Source organism: Micromys minutus (assembly GCF_963924665.1).
Source record: "Micromys minutus genome assembly, chromosome: 12".
NCBI classification, from domain to species: domain Eukaryota; kingdom Metazoa; phylum Chordata; class Mammalia; order Rodentia; family Muridae; genus Micromys; species Micromys minutus.
In genome coordinates, this window is record NC_137981.1 from 50,990,335 (window position 1) to 51,008,079 (window position 17,745).

At 42.6% G+C, this 17,745-nt stretch overlaps 1 long non-coding RNA gene across 1 annotated transcript; it reads right to left on the bottom strand.

Annotated features, from left to right (window-relative positions):
• Positions 1–1,511: 1,511 nt before the first annotated feature.
• Positions 1,512–17,440, bottom strand: LOC308428179. Its single transcript, XR_013975280.1, has 2 exons — positions 17,009–17,440; positions 1,512–2,175 (listed from the first exon to the last, which is right to left on the bottom strand). It is a non-coding gene; the product is annotated as an uncharacterized lncRNA (long non-coding RNA).
• Between the last annotated feature and the right edge of the window lie 305 nt (positions 17,441–17,745).

Genomic DNA, 17,745 nt, shown 5'->3' on the forward strand with positions numbered 1-17,745 from the left:
AACAGAAGATAAACACATCTGTGTATCTATAACATTTTATCTGTACACGTTTAGCCGTGGTGGTGAAGCACTTTAATCCCAGCACAAGCAGAGGCAGGTGGATCTCTGAGTTGGAGGCCAGCCTGGTCTACAGAATGAGTTGTAGGACAGCCAGGACTACATGGAGAAACCATGTCTTAAACACACACACACACACACACACACACACACACTGGTGCCAGGTGTGGTGCTGCACCCTTTAATTCCAGCACTCGGGAGGCAGAGGCACATGAATCTCTGTGAGTTCAAGGCCAGCCTGGTCTAAATAGAGAGTTCCAGGACAGCTAGGGCTACACAGTGAGACCCTGTCTCTAAAAGAAAAAAAAAATATCTAACTTCTTCCGTCTGAACACTGGAGTTCTCCCTGATTGGCTCAGTGGCCTGCTGGCCTTCTGGGTGACTGTTCTTAGCACAGATCCCATGCTACCAGAGGAGAATCCATGAGCAAGAGCTGATGGCCCGTGTGAGGCCAGCGAGATCACTGCGCCCTCTCCCATGTGTGTTTCGTCTGCACTCCCAGGGCTAGGAGATAGAGCCTTGAGTCATTGCTCACTTCTGAGTCACTGTAGAGAACAGCCAGGAGGAGGAAGACGGACACTGAACAGGTATGTTCGTACCTGGGGCTGGCCGAGGCTGGCCAGAAACACAAGCCCAGATTAACAAGACAGTGACATTGCACACTGTCTTGATTACCCCTGGAAGTCAAATCTACGGTCAGGGTCGAGGTAGGGACCGTATATAAGTAGTTCTCGACCTGTGGGTTGCTATCCCTTTGGGGGCCAAACAATCCTCTCACAGGGGTCACCTAAGACCATCAGAAATACCAGCTATTTCCATAGCAATAATAGTAGCAAAATTTCAGCTGTGAAGTAGCAAGAAAAGTATTGTTATGGTTGGGGTCACCCCAACAGAACCACATAGTAAAGGATCAGAGTGTTAGGTTGGGGAGTCACCACAGCATGAGGAGCCATATCAAAGGGTGGCAGTGTTAGGAAGGTGGAGAACCACTGCCTTAGACCACACGACTTTCCTTCCCTTTGCTGTACCTGGCGTTTTTTCATTAGCATGGCGTCCTCCAGATCCCAGCCAGGCGCTGGTGAACGGTGGATGTCCTTCTCTTTTCAGGGTGGACCTGAGCCAAATTCCCTTTGCAAACATTACCTTTGATGATGTGTCTGTGCCCGAGAGTAAGATTTCTGGGCCATTTAGGACTTCGACTTTCCATTTTGTGCAGAACCTCCATAATTTTCCCAGTTTACATTCCCAACACTGGTGTACAAACACCCCTTCCCCCACACCACCGCTTCCCCATCCTCTTCTCCCATAATTACCACCACACAAGATGCCACACACTCTTTTAAAATGTTTTCCTAAACATCTGGATGCTGTCATTAGTCTGATACTTTGAAATTGCTTCTTACATCTACCTAGAAATATGGCTGAGTTTCACACACTGGTCAGGTAGTGTATGATCTTGTTACATTTGTATATTTTATTATGTATAATGTATAGATAGATTATGACCTAGTTGTAGATAAAAGTTCTGTATGCAGACAATTCTTTTGTCTATAACTAACATATTGGTTCTCCTTTTCCAATCTTTGATGTCTTTTAATTATATTTCTTGTTTAATTGTCCTGGTTGGAACTCCTTAGTACAATGTTCAAAGGAAATGGTTAAAATCGATATGCTTGTCTTATTCTCAACTTTGAAAGTATCAAAAAATTAATATTAAATATTATTATCTGAGGACATACCTGCTGGTGAGATTCCTAGGTCATTTAGGACAGCATCTGTTATCACTTTAACATTTTCATTACATTATTTGTGTGTGTATGCTGCACACACACATACACATGCCATAGGGTATGTGTGATAGTAGGAGAGAGCGTGTAGGGTTTGGTTTTCATCTGTCATGTAAGTTCCACAGTTCCTGATGTTACCAGACCTGGAGGCGGTAGGTACCGTTAGCCACTGAGTCATCTCTTGGAGCAGGCCCTATACAGGCTCTGGCATGTTTCCTCAGGCTCTGTGAGTTCACATACACTTTGATCATGTTGATTCAGAGGACATTGTTTTCTTGGTCTTCCATCCTCTGCCTGTTTCCGGCTCATCTTCTGAGGGGTCATCTGGGCTCTGAAGGGAAGGATTTGATAGAGATACCGAGTTTAGAAGTTGGTGTTCAGAGGTCTCCCACTCTCTGTATCATGTCTGGCTGTGGGTATTTGTTCCCAACTGCTCTAGGAGGAAGCTTTTAGGATGATAAAATATGACTGAGCAAGACACTGATTGCTGTCATTAGGTGTGTCATTAGGAGTGTAACAGAATGTCATTAGGAGTCATCTTATTGAGAAAACAGTAGTATTTTGTTTTGCCCCAAGTCTCTGTGTTACCTAGTCTCTGGCTTTTGGTCATCCCAGCAGTGTTGAGTATGGGTTCCATCTTGTAGTGTGGACCTTAAATCAAATCAGATATTGACTGGTTACTCCCACAGCTTTCCCCCCTCCTTCTCCTAGCAGATCTTGCAGATAAGACACCACTGTAGATCAAAGGGGTTGTGGCTGGGTTGGTGTTTGTTTCTGCTTTGGTAGTATTCAGAGTACCTTTTTGTACAAAAGACTGTAAAAGTAACTTTTATTCACCAGAAGTAGTTGTCTCAGAGGTTCCATGTTGCAGTAAATATTAAAAAATAGATCAGGTTTAACTCTTTACCAGCCCTAAGGTCTCACTCAGGCCCCGTTTTAGTTCAGAGTCGCGCACTCCTCTGGCGCCGGGTCCGAGCTGCCAACACGGCCCAACTTGTCCTCACAACTCCCTTCCCTTGGCGATTTTTTTACCGCCTGTTTTCCACCTCTGTTCCTGGGTGTTTATGTACCCCAAAATCCCACACAAAAATAACTCTACAGCCTGATAGCTTTTCATAAGGCTTATATGTTTAACTCTCAATCCACAAACCCTCTACACAACAAGATTGCATCAAATAGACAAAGATACAAACTACCCTTCATATAAGATGCCAGACCTATAAAATCCTTAATGTTTATAGCTTTTAACACCAAAAAATATCACCTGAGTTTTATTGATCGTAGCCATTCTGACAGGTGTAAGATGAAATTTCACAGTAGTTTTGATTTGCCTTTCCCTGATAGCTAGGATGGTGAATATTTCTTTAAGTGTCTCATAGCCATTCTAGTTTTCTTTATTGAGGATTCTCTCTTTATGTCTGTGCCCCAGTTATAAATTGGATTGTTTGTTTTCTTGATATCTAGTTTCCAAAGTTCTTTATACATTTTGGATATTTGTCCTATATTGGATGTGCAGTTGGCACAGTTTGTGACATCACCTTGGATAAGCCAGGATGCAAGCATTCTTTGATTTTTGGACGGTACTCAGAACAGAACAAGAAGACGGCCAAAGGAGGCCTCTTGGGTGCACTGGGGTCCTTGAACTTCTTTTTGGTCTCCCCTTTGGGGGGATGTAGGTTATCATTTCGCTTTCATAACAAGCCTTGTCAGCCTTTGCCATATCTTCAAATTCCCCCTTTTCTTTAGCAGACATGGTCTTCCACCTCTCTGAGCACTTCCTGGAGAACTCTGAGAAGCTGACAGAAGCATCCGGGTGCTTCTTCTTGTGCTCCTCCCGGCAGGTTTGCACAAAGAATGCATATGAGGACGTTTTGCCTCTTGGCTTCTTAGGATCTCCTTTGCCCATGTTTAGTTGATTTTCCTCCGCGAGGCACAAGAGTCGCCGAATGGTTATCCAGCTCTTGCTTGCCTCGGTGCTGTCTCTATGGGACTCAATGTACTGCAATGGCTGTCTAAAAGCCTTTTCCGCATGTAACAAAACAATCATGTGTTTTTTATCTTGTGGCTTTTTATATGGTAAACTACATTTATTGATTTATGTATGTTAAACCATCCCTGCATCTCTGGGATGAAGCCTACGTGGTTATGGTGGATGATCTTTTCTATGCATTCTTGGACTTAGTTTGAAAGTATTTGAGTACTTCTGCATCTATGTTCCTAAAGGAAATTGTTCCATAATTCTCTTTCTTTGTTGGGTCTTTATGAGGTTTGTGCATCAGGGTGAAAAATGAACTGGGCGATGTTCCTTATCTTTCTATTTTGTGAACTAATTTGAGAATTTGAGGAGTACTGGAACTAATTCTTTGAATGTCTGGTAGAATCGGTGGTAAATCCATCTGGTCCTGGTTTGTTTGTTAAATGGCTGCTTCTATTTCACCAGAGCTTACAGGACTGTTTAAATTGCTGATGTTGATGTAACTTTATTAAGTTCCATGTGTTGAGAAATCTATCCATTTCTTTTAGATTTTCCAATTTGTTGGAGCACAGGATTTTGAAATATGTCATTGTAATTCTCTGAATTTCTTTGGTGACTCTTGTTATATCCCCCTTTTGTTTCTGATTTTGTTAATTTGGATATTCTCTCAGTCTTTTAGTTAATTCACATACAGGTTTTTCTATCTTATTGGTTCTCTCGAAGAAACAACTCTTTGTTTCATTGATTCTTTGTATTGCTTTGTTGTTGCTTCTATTTTATTGATTTCAGATCTGAATTTGTTAATTTCTTCTTTTTAAAATTTTATTTCTTTATTTAACATATGGGTGCTCTGCTGCAGGTACACCCACTGCTAGAAGAGGCCACTGGATCCCCTTATAGATAGTTGTGAGCCATCATGTGGCTGCTGGGAACTGAAATCAGGATCTCTGAAAGAGCAGCCAGTGCCCTTAACCTGTGAGACATCTTGCCAGCCCCAAATTTGTTAATGTCTTGCTATTTACTCCTTCTGGGTGTGGTTTACTCTTTTTGTTCTAGAGCTTTCAGGTGTTCTGTTAAGTTGCTAATATGAGATCTTAGTGCTGAGAATTTGCCACTTAGAACAGCCTCCATTGTCATAAATAACTCCCTTAAAGACATACAGGACAACACAGGTAAACAGGTGGAAGCCCTTAGAGAATTACAAAAATCCACAACCAAACAGGTGAAGAAATTGAACAAAACCATCCAGGATCTAAAAACGGAAATAGAACCAATAAGGAAACCACAAAGGGAGACAACCCTGGAGATAGAAAATCTAGGAAAAAGATCAGGAGTCATAGACACAAGCATCACCAACAGAATACAAGAGATGAAAGAGAATCTCAAGGAGCAGAAGATACCATAGAAAACATTGATACAACAGTTAAAGAAAATGCAAAATGCACAAAGTTCCTAACCCAAAACATCCAGAAAATCCAGGACACAGTGAGAACATCAAACCTGAGGATAATAGATATATAGAAGAGAGCAAAGATCCCCAACTTAAAGGGACAGTAAATATCTTCAACAGAATTATAGAAGAAAACTTCCCTAACCTAAAGAAAGAGATGCCCATAAACATAAAAGAAGCCTACAGAACTCCAAATAGTTTGGACCTGAAAAGAAATTCCTCCCATCACATAATAGTCAAAACACAAAATGTACAAAACAAAGAAAGAATATTAAAAGCAGTAAGGGAAAAGGGTCAAATAACATCCAAAGGCAGACATATCAGAATCACACCAGATTTCTCAGATACTATGAAATTTAGAAGATCCTGGGCAGATGTCATACGGATCCTAAGAGACCACAAATGCCAGCCCAGGCTACTATGTCCAGCAAAACTTTAAATTAACATAGATGGAGAAACCAAGATATTTCATGACAAAACCAAATTTATACAATATATTTCCACAAATCCAGCCCTACAAAGGATAATAGATAGAAAACTCCAACACAAGGAGGGAAACCCTAGAAAAGGCAAGAAAGAATCTTCTTTCAACTAACTAAAAGAAGACAGCCACACAAATATAATTCCACCTCTAACAAAAATCACAAGAAAATACCTTACAGCTGGACCTCATGGAGGCATTTCCTCAAGGGAGGCTCCTTTCTCTGTGATAACTCCAGCTTGTGTCAGGTTGATACACAAAACCAGCCAGTACAGATGGGTATGTGTGGGAGGACACCATTTGAAGCTGAGAACTTGGAGCCCTCAAATTCTCAAGGGTTTACATAGTCCAGGGGAGTAGTCTCTCTACTATCAGCTCCATCCCTTGAAATATTACCCTTTTCAACTTTGAGGAAGTTAATCCTTTAAACCACAAGTGATTTTCTCTGAAGGAAATGCTGAGCAAGACAATACTGATGTCCCTCAGGGCCCATCAGTAGTTGCATCTAGACCTATAACCAGACTCAAGGCAAAGCAGGCTCCAAGTAAGGAGATTGAAAGTACAGTCCATGAGGAGGTACACTACACTACTAAGGAGCTTAATGAGTTTGCTAACTCATTCAAGCAGAAGAGTGTACAGTAATGGTAGGGAAACAGAAAACCGGATCAGGCTGGGTTTATTGATATTTGAATGGTTGGCTGAAGCACTTCTCGAAAAAAGCCTACTGAAAAGGAGTTGGAGATGCCTGATATCCTTTGGCTTAGTGTTAATGAGGGGATTTTTAAGGCTCAGGGAAATTGCAATGCTAGAGTGGGTAAGCTGTATGAAACCAAATCCTCTGCAATGGGAAGGCCCAGAAGACATGTTCTTCACTAACCCTATAGAACACAACATGGTGAGAGAGGCACCTGCCCATTTGAAGAACTTTGTTGTTGCTCTTTTGGTCTGGAGATGCTGCTGCACAGCTGGATGAATTAGATGTTGAGTTGGGCCCTGGAGTATCAGGATCCAAAGGCAAGGTGATCACAGTTATTGTAGTGAGCAGCACAAGAAAGCGAATTTTATGGTGGCATGACTCATAGGGGCCTTTGGTACTGGCTAAAGGGTAACTGTACACTGGGGGGAAAGCAAACAATCAGAATTTCTGGGGCCTGTTGGATACCAGTTCTTAATTAACAGAGTCTGGGAGATACCAAGGAAATCTGTGGCCCTCCAGCTAAGCATGGGCTTATGGAGGTCAGGTGATTAACTAGAGTTTTGGCTGAAATCTGACTCACAGTAGTAGGTCCGATGGGTTCTTGAACTCATCCTGTGGTTATTTCTACAAGTTAGTTCCAGAATGTATGGTTGGAATAGACAGACTTAAAAGTTGGCAGGATTCTCACATTGGTTCCCTCACACATGGGTGAGGGCTGCTAAGGAGAAATGGAAGCCTTTAGAGTTGCCTCTGCCAGGGAAAATAGTGACCCCCCAAGACAGTACTGCATCCCTGGAGGGGCTCCAGAAATTAGTGCCACCGTCAAGGATTAGAAAGAGGCAAGGATGGGGGTTCCCACATCTCCCTTTAGCCCTTCTATCTGACTAGTGCAGAAGACAGATGGATCATGGAAAATAACAGTTGACTACGAAAGAATCAATCAAACAGGGACTCTGATGGCAGCTGCTGTACCTGACTTGGGCAAACTAACACATCTCCTGGTACCTGGTATGCATTGATCTAACTAATGCAGATATTCTCTACATCTACCAAAAGACCACCAGGAGCAATTTGCTTTCCATTGACAAGGCCAGCAGTATACCTTACAGTTTTGCCTCAAGAATACATTAACTTTCCAGTCCCAAGTCACAACTTAGTTAGAAGGAACCTTGATCATCTGTCTCTTCCACAAAATATCACAATGGTGCATTATATTGATGACATTGTGCTGACTGGACCTAGAGACCAGTAGGTAGAAAACTTTGAACTTTTTGGTAACACATTATGTGCATCAGAGGAAAGAAATCCAACCAAAATTCAAGGGCTGTCTACGTCATTAAAATCCTTAAGACTCCAGTACAATGGGCATACAGAGATATTTCTTCCAAGGTGAAGGGTAAGCTATATATATATATATATATATATATATATATATATATATATATATATATATATATATATATACACACACACACATATTATCTGCTCCCTCCCCACCACTGAGAAAGAAGTACAATGTGTAGTAGGTCTATTTGGATTCTGGAGACATAACATTCCTCACTTGGGTGTGTTTCTCCAGTATATAAACCATATGACCTGGAGAGATGCTTTGAGTTGGGAACTAGAACAGAAGGCTCAACAGATCCAGGTTGTTGTACAGGCTGCTCTACTACTTGGACCATGAGATCCAGGAGACCCAATGGTACTTGAGATGCCAATGGTAGATAAAGATGCTATTTGGAGCCTTTGGCAGGCCCCAGTAGGTGAATCACAGAAGAGACCTTTGGGATTTTGGAGAAGGCTCTACCATCATCTGCAGACAGTTATTGTCCCTTTGAAAAAGACAGCTCTTGGCCTGCTGTTGGGCCTTAGTGGACACGGAGTGTTTGAAAATGGGTCACTAAATTACCATGCAATATGAGCTTCCCATCATGAGCTGGAGATTATATGACTCATCAAATCATAAACTAGGATGCTCACAGTAGCACTCCATTACCAAATAAAATTGGTATATATGTGATCAGGCCTGAGCAGGTACTGAAGGCACAAACAAGTTATACAAAAAAGTTTCCAAAATGTGTCTGGTTTCTACTCCTGTTATAATGCTGTCTGCTGCCAAGCTTGCACCTATATCCTTATGGATGTGCCCTGTGAATGGCTGACTGAGGAAGAGGAGACTAGAGCTGGCTTACTGATGGTTCTATACACTATGCAGGAACCACTCAGAAGTGGATAGCTGCAGCATTACAACTCTTTTCTTGGACAACCCTGAAAGACACTGGGGAAGGGAAAAGTTCACAGTGGGTAGAACTTTGGGCAGTACATATAGCCATGCATTTTGTTCCAAAGCAGACATGGCCGGCCGTTCACTGATTCATGTGTGGTAGCCAATAGATTGGCTGGATGGTCAGTGACTGGGACAAAAACATTGCAAAAGACATATGGGGAGGGGGGAAATATGTGGATAGATTTCTCCAAATGGGCAGAGCATATGAAGATACTTATGTCCCGTGCAAATGTTCATCAAAAGGCAATTTCAGCTGAGGAAGAGTTCAATAATCAAGTAAATAGGATAGTGCAGTCTGTGGACAGTCAGCCTCTTTCCCCAACCATTCCTGTCATTGCCCAATGGGCACATAAACAAACTGACCATGGCGGCTAAGATGGGGATTAGGCATGAGCTCTACAACACAGACATCCTCTCACCAAGGCTCACCTGGCTACAGCTGCTGCTGAGGGCCAGATCTGCCATCGGCAGAGACCAACACTGAGCCCCAGATATGGCACCATTCCCTGGGGTGACCAGCCAGCAACCTGCTGGCAGGTTGGGCCACTTCCTCCATAGAAAGGACGATACTTTGTCCTTATTGAAGTGATACTTTTTCTGGTTATGAATTTGCCTTTCCTGCATGTAATGCTTCTGCCAAGACCACTATCTATGGAGTTATAGAATGCCTTATCCACTGTCATGCTATTCTACACAGTACTGCTTCTGGCCCACAGCCAGAGAAGTGCAACAGTGGGCCCACAGTCATGGAATCCATTGGTCTTGCCCTGTTTCCCACCATCTCGAAGCAGCTGGCCTTACAGAAAGATGGAATAGCCTTCTGAAGAGACAGTTACCGCTCCAATTAGGTGCACAGCCTGTAGTGCTGGGACAGGGTTCTCCAGAAGGCAGTATAGGCTTTGAATCAGCATCCAATATATGGTACAGTTTCTCCCATAGCCAGGATCCATGGGTCCAGGAATCAAGGGGTGCAAAAGGAAATAGTCCCTCTCACTACCACTCCTAGTGACTATCAGGAAAATTCTTGTTTCCTGTTCCTGCAACCTTAAGTTTTGCTGGCCTAGAAATTTTAGTTCCAGAGGTGGAGAGTGCTCCTGCCAGGAGCCACAACAAACATTCCATTGAACTAGAAGCTCAGACTCCCCCCTGGCCACTTTAGGCTTCTGATGCCTTTAAGCCAACAGGCTAAGAAAAGAATAACAAGCTAGGAGGAGTGATAGATCCATATTACCACGGAAAAACTGGATTGCTGCTCCACAGTGGAGGCAAGATAGTTTATGTCTAGAGTGCAGACTTTAAGGGGCTCTCTTGGTGCTACCGAGTTCTGTGATTGAAGTCAATGGGAAACTACAGCAGCCTGATCCAGGCAGAGTGAAAAAGGACACAGACCCATCAGGAATAAAGGTATGAGTCACTTCTCCAGGAAAAGAGCCAAAACCCTGCTGAGGTGCTTGCTTGAGGTGGAAGAAATACAGAACGGGTAGTAGAAGAAGGTAATTATAAATACCCGCTAAGGCCATGTGACCAGTTGCCCAAAAAGAGGGTAATAATTAACATGAATGTTTGTAGAAGTTTGGTCTGGTTCTTCCTCCTAGCCCCATGCTCCCAGAAATAAGACTCGAACTCAAGTATTATTTACAAATACATTGGTCATATAGTTAGGCTCATCTCTGACTAGATCATGACTTAGGTAACCCAATTAACCCATATTCTGCCACACAGCTGGTTATTTGTGCTCAGGTACCAAGTGTCTGTCTCATCACATCTTCCTGGGTGAATCTCCTGCCTGGCTCTATCCCAGAATCCTTTTTCCTCCTGGATGTTCCTCCTCCTATTTCCCGCCGAAGCCACAGGCCATCATGTTTACTACTGACAGGTGGCGCATCCACACAGACATAAGATATTCTCTCTCCAAATGCTTCTGCAACAATTGTTAAGGATGTAATTATACAAACACTTGTGTTTTCTCTCCTCAATTTCTTTATCATGTGATGTCATACCAATTAAGAGACTATCAATGGTTATCATATTTATGTTTGAGGTACAAAAGAGTGTTCCTTAGGGGACGTTGCCACCTCTTGTAAATTTGTAATGTGTTTGTGGTAGTCAAGGGCTGGTTACATCATGGTAGGTGCAATTATGGCCTGGTTAAGTATATAATGCGCATTCAATGGTGCATGGAATAGTCTAAATGTTTAGTTTTTATTATGGCCCGGTTATTGTTTTCATTTGGAAATTAAACAAGGCATAAGAAGATAAGATTGTATGTTAAACTGACAAGGGGTGGAGTTGTGGTGGTTATTTCTGGTTGTTAACTTGACCATATCTGGAATGAATGAAAAGAAAAGGCACACCTGTGAGGGATTTCTACTTAATTTGAAAGGGAAGACCTACCTCTCATTCAGATCTTTGAGGTAGCAAGACACACTTTTAGTTCAGATCTTTAATCCAGATCTAATCCCGGCCATGGCGTCTGCTGGAAGCCTATGTGAATATATGGAAAATGGAGACTTCTGTTCTTTGCTTGCTCTTGTTTTGATAGCAAGTCCATTCCTTCCCCGGCATTGGGCCCAATTTCCTCAGGAATCCAGCAAACACTGCAGACCAGTTGGGACATCCAGCTTCATGGACTGAGAAGCTACTAGATTCTTAGATTTTTTTGTCCATAACCATGTAGCATATAATTATTAAAAAACAATCCATGCTATCCCCATCTTGGCACTGGCTGGTGGTCTCGGCCTGTTCCCAGCTGGGTATGTAGTCCATATGTTTCCCCTTGTCAATGCCTTTCCCACCAATGCTGAATCAGCCTCTCTAGAGCTCAGTCCCCGAGGCTAGCTGGGGGCATACTCTCACCAACACACACTCTGCTGTGGTTACCTTTCCCCTGGAGCTCGGTTGAGTCGCCTCAAAATGGAAAGATGTAAGACCCAAATTGAGTCTTATCTATTTGAGGCTCTCATGAATGAGATGAGAGATCGGGGATCAATGCAAAAGCAAGGTTTATTTGTTCAGTGCACTGGAGTGGCCTACCTCCAGAGGAGAGGCAACCCCAAAAGGCTGTTACAAGCAGTTTTTATACTTTTTAGGGGTACAGGTTACATCAGCAGGGTAATAATTTAGATTCATTGGCTGAGCATATTAACCTTTAAACCTATTGGTTAGTGAGCATGTGCGTCAGGACCCTAACTGGGACTCTCCAGAGGGTCACATGGCTACCGGTCAGCCCATTTTATGATTCTTCTGAGAATTGTTTACTCAAGGAAGTCTTTTAGGTCAAGGCAGAATGGGCCAAGTTGGGCCATAGTTTCTGGGGGTAGAGAATTTCTCACTTCTTTCAAAACAATAGACAATCTTAGTTTAGCCACAACTGATAACACAGCTGCTGGATGTGGAATCTATCATCCTAAACTCATCAACTATTTTATGTTAGAAATCTACTGGTGGTGGATTCTGGTGGATTCTACCACCAGATCTAACATTCCCCGGTCTACACAGTACCTCCAATCACTTCCACCTCACCATCCAAAAAAGGAAGTGCCCTCCTCCTGCATTCCCTCTTCCTCTCTCGGACCCAGAAGGCCTGCCTCCTCTTCACCCAGCAATTAGCTTCTAGTTGTCTTTATTATCCAATCAATCAATTAGGGGAAATTTCTGATACATAGCCACCCACTGTCAGATTAGGTAGACCACAGCTTGTAAGTGATTCTAATAATCCCATATATGTATTCATTCTATACGCTCTATTACCCTACAGAACCCTGGGTAATACACCTGGATATATCATTGTTCCTACCCAGGGACCCTGATAATCATGATTCAACTACAAATAAAAATTCACTGGAAAAGGGGAAAAATATGAGGAGGAGGGCTGCTGAAGAAGTCACTCAGCGTCAACCTCTGGTCTTACACATATGCATACATGTATGCATGTCTTCACATGTGCACATACGGACATGTGCAAACACATACACACAAAGAGAACTCCAAGACTCATCACCATCAGTACAAAACTGGTACCAATGATGGGTAATAACAAAGTCTCTGGATTCAATGTTTATTTAAAAAAATAATTCCTTATATATCAACAGTGATTCCAAATAATCATTTCTCTCTCTCTCTTTTTTAAAAGACTTTTTTAAAGGTTTATTTATTTTATATATTTTATATGAGTACACTGTTGCTGTCTTCAGACATAACAGACATCAAGATCTCATTACAGATGGTTGTGAGCCACCATGTGGTTGCTGGGAATTGAACTCAGGACCTCTGGAAGAGCGGCCAGTGCTCTTAACCGCTGAGCCATCTCTCCAGCCCTTCTCTCTCTTTTTAAGAAAACAGAATATCTTTTATTCCATGTTTGACCATTTCTCACATGTAAGCAATGTGATCATGTGTACCCTAACTGCTTTCCCCTTCTCCCCTAAGACACCTCCAACACATACCTTCATCTCGCTCAATGCCTCTTCATGTTTGGCTAGTAACCCACTGAGTCCAATTAGAGCTACCTGTTGGGATGTTGACTTGAATGTCAACATCTGAAGCCACCGCTGCAGAGCTGATGAATGCAATTGACATGTCTTGTCTTGAACACAGCATTTCCCAGCGCCCTTCCCCATCCTCTGGCTCTTCCATTCTTCCCACCTCTCTGTCGATCTCTGTGTACAGAAACCACCCACAGAATGTTAGGAATATAAGCAAAATGGATCCAGGGCCTTCAGCCACCACAAGTGTTTAGCTTCCTTCCCAAAAATGCATGTGGAGAGTTGTGAATTGTTTTTTGTTGTTGTTGGTTGTTATTGGCAGGTATTTTGTATATGTGTGCTTGTGTGTTAGTGGTCATGTGGGTACATGTGTGTATGTGGTTGTGTGTACATTCCATTTATGTTCATGTGCATTTACATGCTGATTATAAGCTTGTGTCTCTGCATCTGGGTTTTTATGTGAGCTTTGGGACTTGAACTCAGAGTATCAGATGCTTTCGTGCCATCCACTTTACCAACTGAGCTGTCTCCCTAGTCCCTACAAAATTTGTTCTGGCTTATTCTTTTTTAGATTTATTTTGTGTCTGGGTGTTTTGCCTACATGGATGTATGTGCAATACATGCACAACTGGTACCGTTGAAGGTTAGAAGAGAGTATCAGATCCCATGAACTTGAATTTATGGATTGTTGTGAGCCACTGTGTGGGTGCTGGGGACTGATCCCAGGTCCTGTACAGGAGCAACAATTGCTTTTAACCACCGGGCCAACTCTCCAGCCTGTTGTTTAGTTTTTAATTAAGATGAAGTGATGGCTTCTAAGTCCTTTACACTAAAGAATGACTTGAAGAAGAAGAGAGAACATAGTGATCTTTTATTATTATACTTATCAATGATAAATTATTTTAAATTGTGAGTGTGTGTGTGTGCATGAGAGATAGACAGGCAGAGAGAGAGAGAGACAGACACACACACACACACACAGAGTGTGTGTGTGTGTGTGTGTGTGTGAGAGAGAGAGAGAGAGAGAGAGAGAGAGAGAGAGAGAGAAATTGTGTGCTTCTCTACTTGGGCACAGCATGCCACAGTTTAAGTGTGGAGGCCAGAGGACAACCTTGTTTGAGATAGTTGTCTGGCTTTATGTCAGAACTTGAACTCAAGTCCTCATACTTTTTTGGCAAATGCTTTGTCCAAGAGGTCACCCTCCCAGTCCCATACCCAGATTTTTAAGTGGGTAAACTGGACAGCCAGCTTCCTAAATGGCTGCCGTGTTGTTCTAGAAAGTCATGGTCAGTAGTGGATGGACAGTGATAATGATTTAGACACAGCAAAAAAGAAACAAGACAGTTTTTTCCCAAGCTTTTTCTAACTGTCCAAACATTAAGGCAATTTAATTTGGAGGCTTTTAAGCTTAAAATGACTAAAAAATAAACAATACATTCATGTAAATAAAAATACAATTGTTGTATTTTACCTTATAGGCAACATAAATAGTATACCCAAGTTAATATTCTTATGCTATAAATTATATAGGCTTTCATATATTTTTAAATTAAATGTTTAGTTCAATTCATCCATCTATCTATTCTACAAACAGTCCCTAGGATGTGCCTAGCACTCTGCTAGAAACAAATATGACTAAGATCACAGTCCATGTTAGCAAAGGCACATAAACTAGCCAGAGAGACACAATCAGAGGCTTAAAGAGTGGTGTGGTACTTAATACACAGTAAAGAGCTATGCAGGGTTATGGAAAGAGAAACACAGAGCAGGAGATGATAGACCAAAACAATGATAGAGAAGCTTCCAGAACTATCTGCTGGCACCTGAGAAGGACAGTAACAGGTCTGGTGTCTCCATAAATCCCATAGACAGTGAATATTTTCTCACTTTTTCATTTAGCTAACCCTAAAGGCTGTGTATCCCAGGCTCAGGTACTAGTATCAGCAATAAGTGGACAAGACTGGAGGGCTTGCATATTTCCAGAGAAATGAGGAGGACTCCTGTGACAAGTGGGAGCAATGACCTAGAGCATCCTTAGAGCAGAGCAAAATGTGTGAAGCCTCCAGGATGTTTGTAGAATGTAGTGGAATGGGATATATCCAATATCTATGACATCAGCAAATAAATATCCCTGTAGAGTAAAACTGTTCTTCAGCCTCAGAATAAAGATTCCTAACATTCCTCACATACCTGTGGCAAACTCATGTCTTTTTTTTTAAGATTAATTTATTATATATAACTACACTGTAGCTGTCTTCAGACAAACCAGAAGAGTGTATCAGATCTCATTACACATGGTTGTGAGCCACTATGTGGCTGCTGAGATTTGAACTCAGGACCTCTGGAAGAGCAGTCAGTGCTCTTAACCACTGAGCCATCTCTCCAGCCCCCAAGCTCTTGTCTTAAAGGTCAGATTTGAAGACTCGTACCCATAGTCCCTGGCTTCAATGATTCTGTTCCCAGTTATCTCTTCAGCCTCCAGAAGATGAAAGCCAACTTTACTGTCTAGAAGGGTCAAATGAAATGGAATTTTCAGATACAAGCAGCCCCAGATGCAGCAACTTGCTCTCCTGTAAATAGTTCAACCTTAGCTGGGTTGAGAAAACCTAGTTTCTTTTGGGACACAGCTGATTTACTGACCTGACAGGTAGCACGGTACAGAATTGTTCCGCTAGATTTAATATTTGTAGCTCAGCCCTCTCCTTCCTCATTCCCTCTCTCCTCCCATACTTCCATCCCTCTCTCCATCCCTCCTCTCCTTTCCACCTCTCTCCTCTCCACCTAATTCAGCTCCCTGTTCCCTAGAAACAGGTAAAGTGGGAAAACTTACCTTACAAACTATGAGAACAGCAAAAGTATTTGTAAAAGATCATTAAGTGAGATATTTTGAAGACACTTTGAGAAATACAGTAAGTACAGAGATATCAATTGGTACATGCACCATATAACTAAGCACCTCTTTTCCTCCTTCAAAATGCTTATTAAAATTCATTAAAACTCAATGCTTAGGAAAATCCACCTTAACACTGTTTCAAGTACTCTAACCCACAAAACTCATCACGTTTTCTTCAGATAACCCTTTAGGAAATACCAGTTTATAAAGGAGACTATTTAACAGAAATTACGTTTTCCTAAGCCAAAACTAACTTTCGCTTTACGTTTTAACTTTTACATTAACAGTTCCTTCTACCCCTTAGATTGTTTGTTTGCTTGCTTAATGGGTCTTTTAAAAATCAGCATATTTCCGGGCTGGATTTGTAGTTATCATCACTTAAAGGACAGAGCTCAATTAAAACTACAACTCTAGATTTATGGGGATCTCACTCCCTCTTCTGGCCTCTGTGGGCACTGCACTACGCGGTGCACTTGCATACAAGTAAGCAAAACATACTTAAATACACGGTATTTATAGGAACCATTACTAACCTGAATTGTTCTGCTTCTGTGACCCAATCAAGCAGATAAGTCATGGCACTTACTATACCTGCGTCTCATTTTTGTTTGTATCCTGCCATGCTTTCCAACAGCGATCGCGTTAATGGAAGTATCGAACCTGTGGTTTCCTCCTCTATAACCTTGTCTTTAACGGTCAGGGCGATCTCTCTAGACTTGCAGTGAGTGCGTGCCCTCGGCCGGGTCTGTGTAAACTTCAAATTCATAAATAGCTCGTCCCAGTCCCCTTTTGAGTGAGAACAGTCCGGCTACCACATCACAACTTACTCTCAACACTGAACAGATTTTGTGAGACTCTTCAGGACTAAAAAGTAACTAACGAATAAGGTTTAAGTACCTTTCAGTCCATAAAAGTATTTTCTGCAGTAGCGTTGTCATTGCAAGACACGTGCATCGCTGTCTGCCCCTCCTTCGAGAAAACAGAAGGGTCGGAGACAGATGCTAAACTGGAAGCCAGGGCAGCCTTCAGATGAGAGTTGGAATGAGAGCTGGCTTTTAAAAGGACCTGACAGAATATGAATTTTCAGGAGAAAAAGGACACCCCAGGGCAGAAGAAAGTAGTCAGAAGCCTATCCGTAGCCCTAAAAAAATGTGTCCACAGTCACGGAGCTTTTCGGACCATTTTTGTTAATCGCCTGATACTCTAGTGCAAGGAAGGTAGCCTGGACGTTTGTTTAATTTAAAAGTCTCTGGGCTAGGAGCGCTAAGCCAGATTCAAGGTTTGAGATCCACCTGCAGATCCAGAAGCCCCAGTCTAGCTAACCTTAAACCCGGGTTAGCCACCGGGGAAGGTGCACTTGACAGCCTCTCTAGCGCGCTTCGCCAAACTCCATGGTCGCGGCGCACGCGCAAAACCCTCCCCGTCGCACAAAGGCCACGGAAAGAAGGTCCGGCGCCTGCGCTCTGCCTTTCTCGGACGAGAACGCCCTCCTCTCCCCCTCTTGGCCAAATGAATGCAGCGCTACGCCTGCGCCCTGAAGACCTGCGGGACTTTTATCGCACTGGCGGCGGCGGTGACGTGATGGCTGAGGAGGAGGGCGTGAAGGAGCGACGGAAGCCGAGAGGGACCTGGGG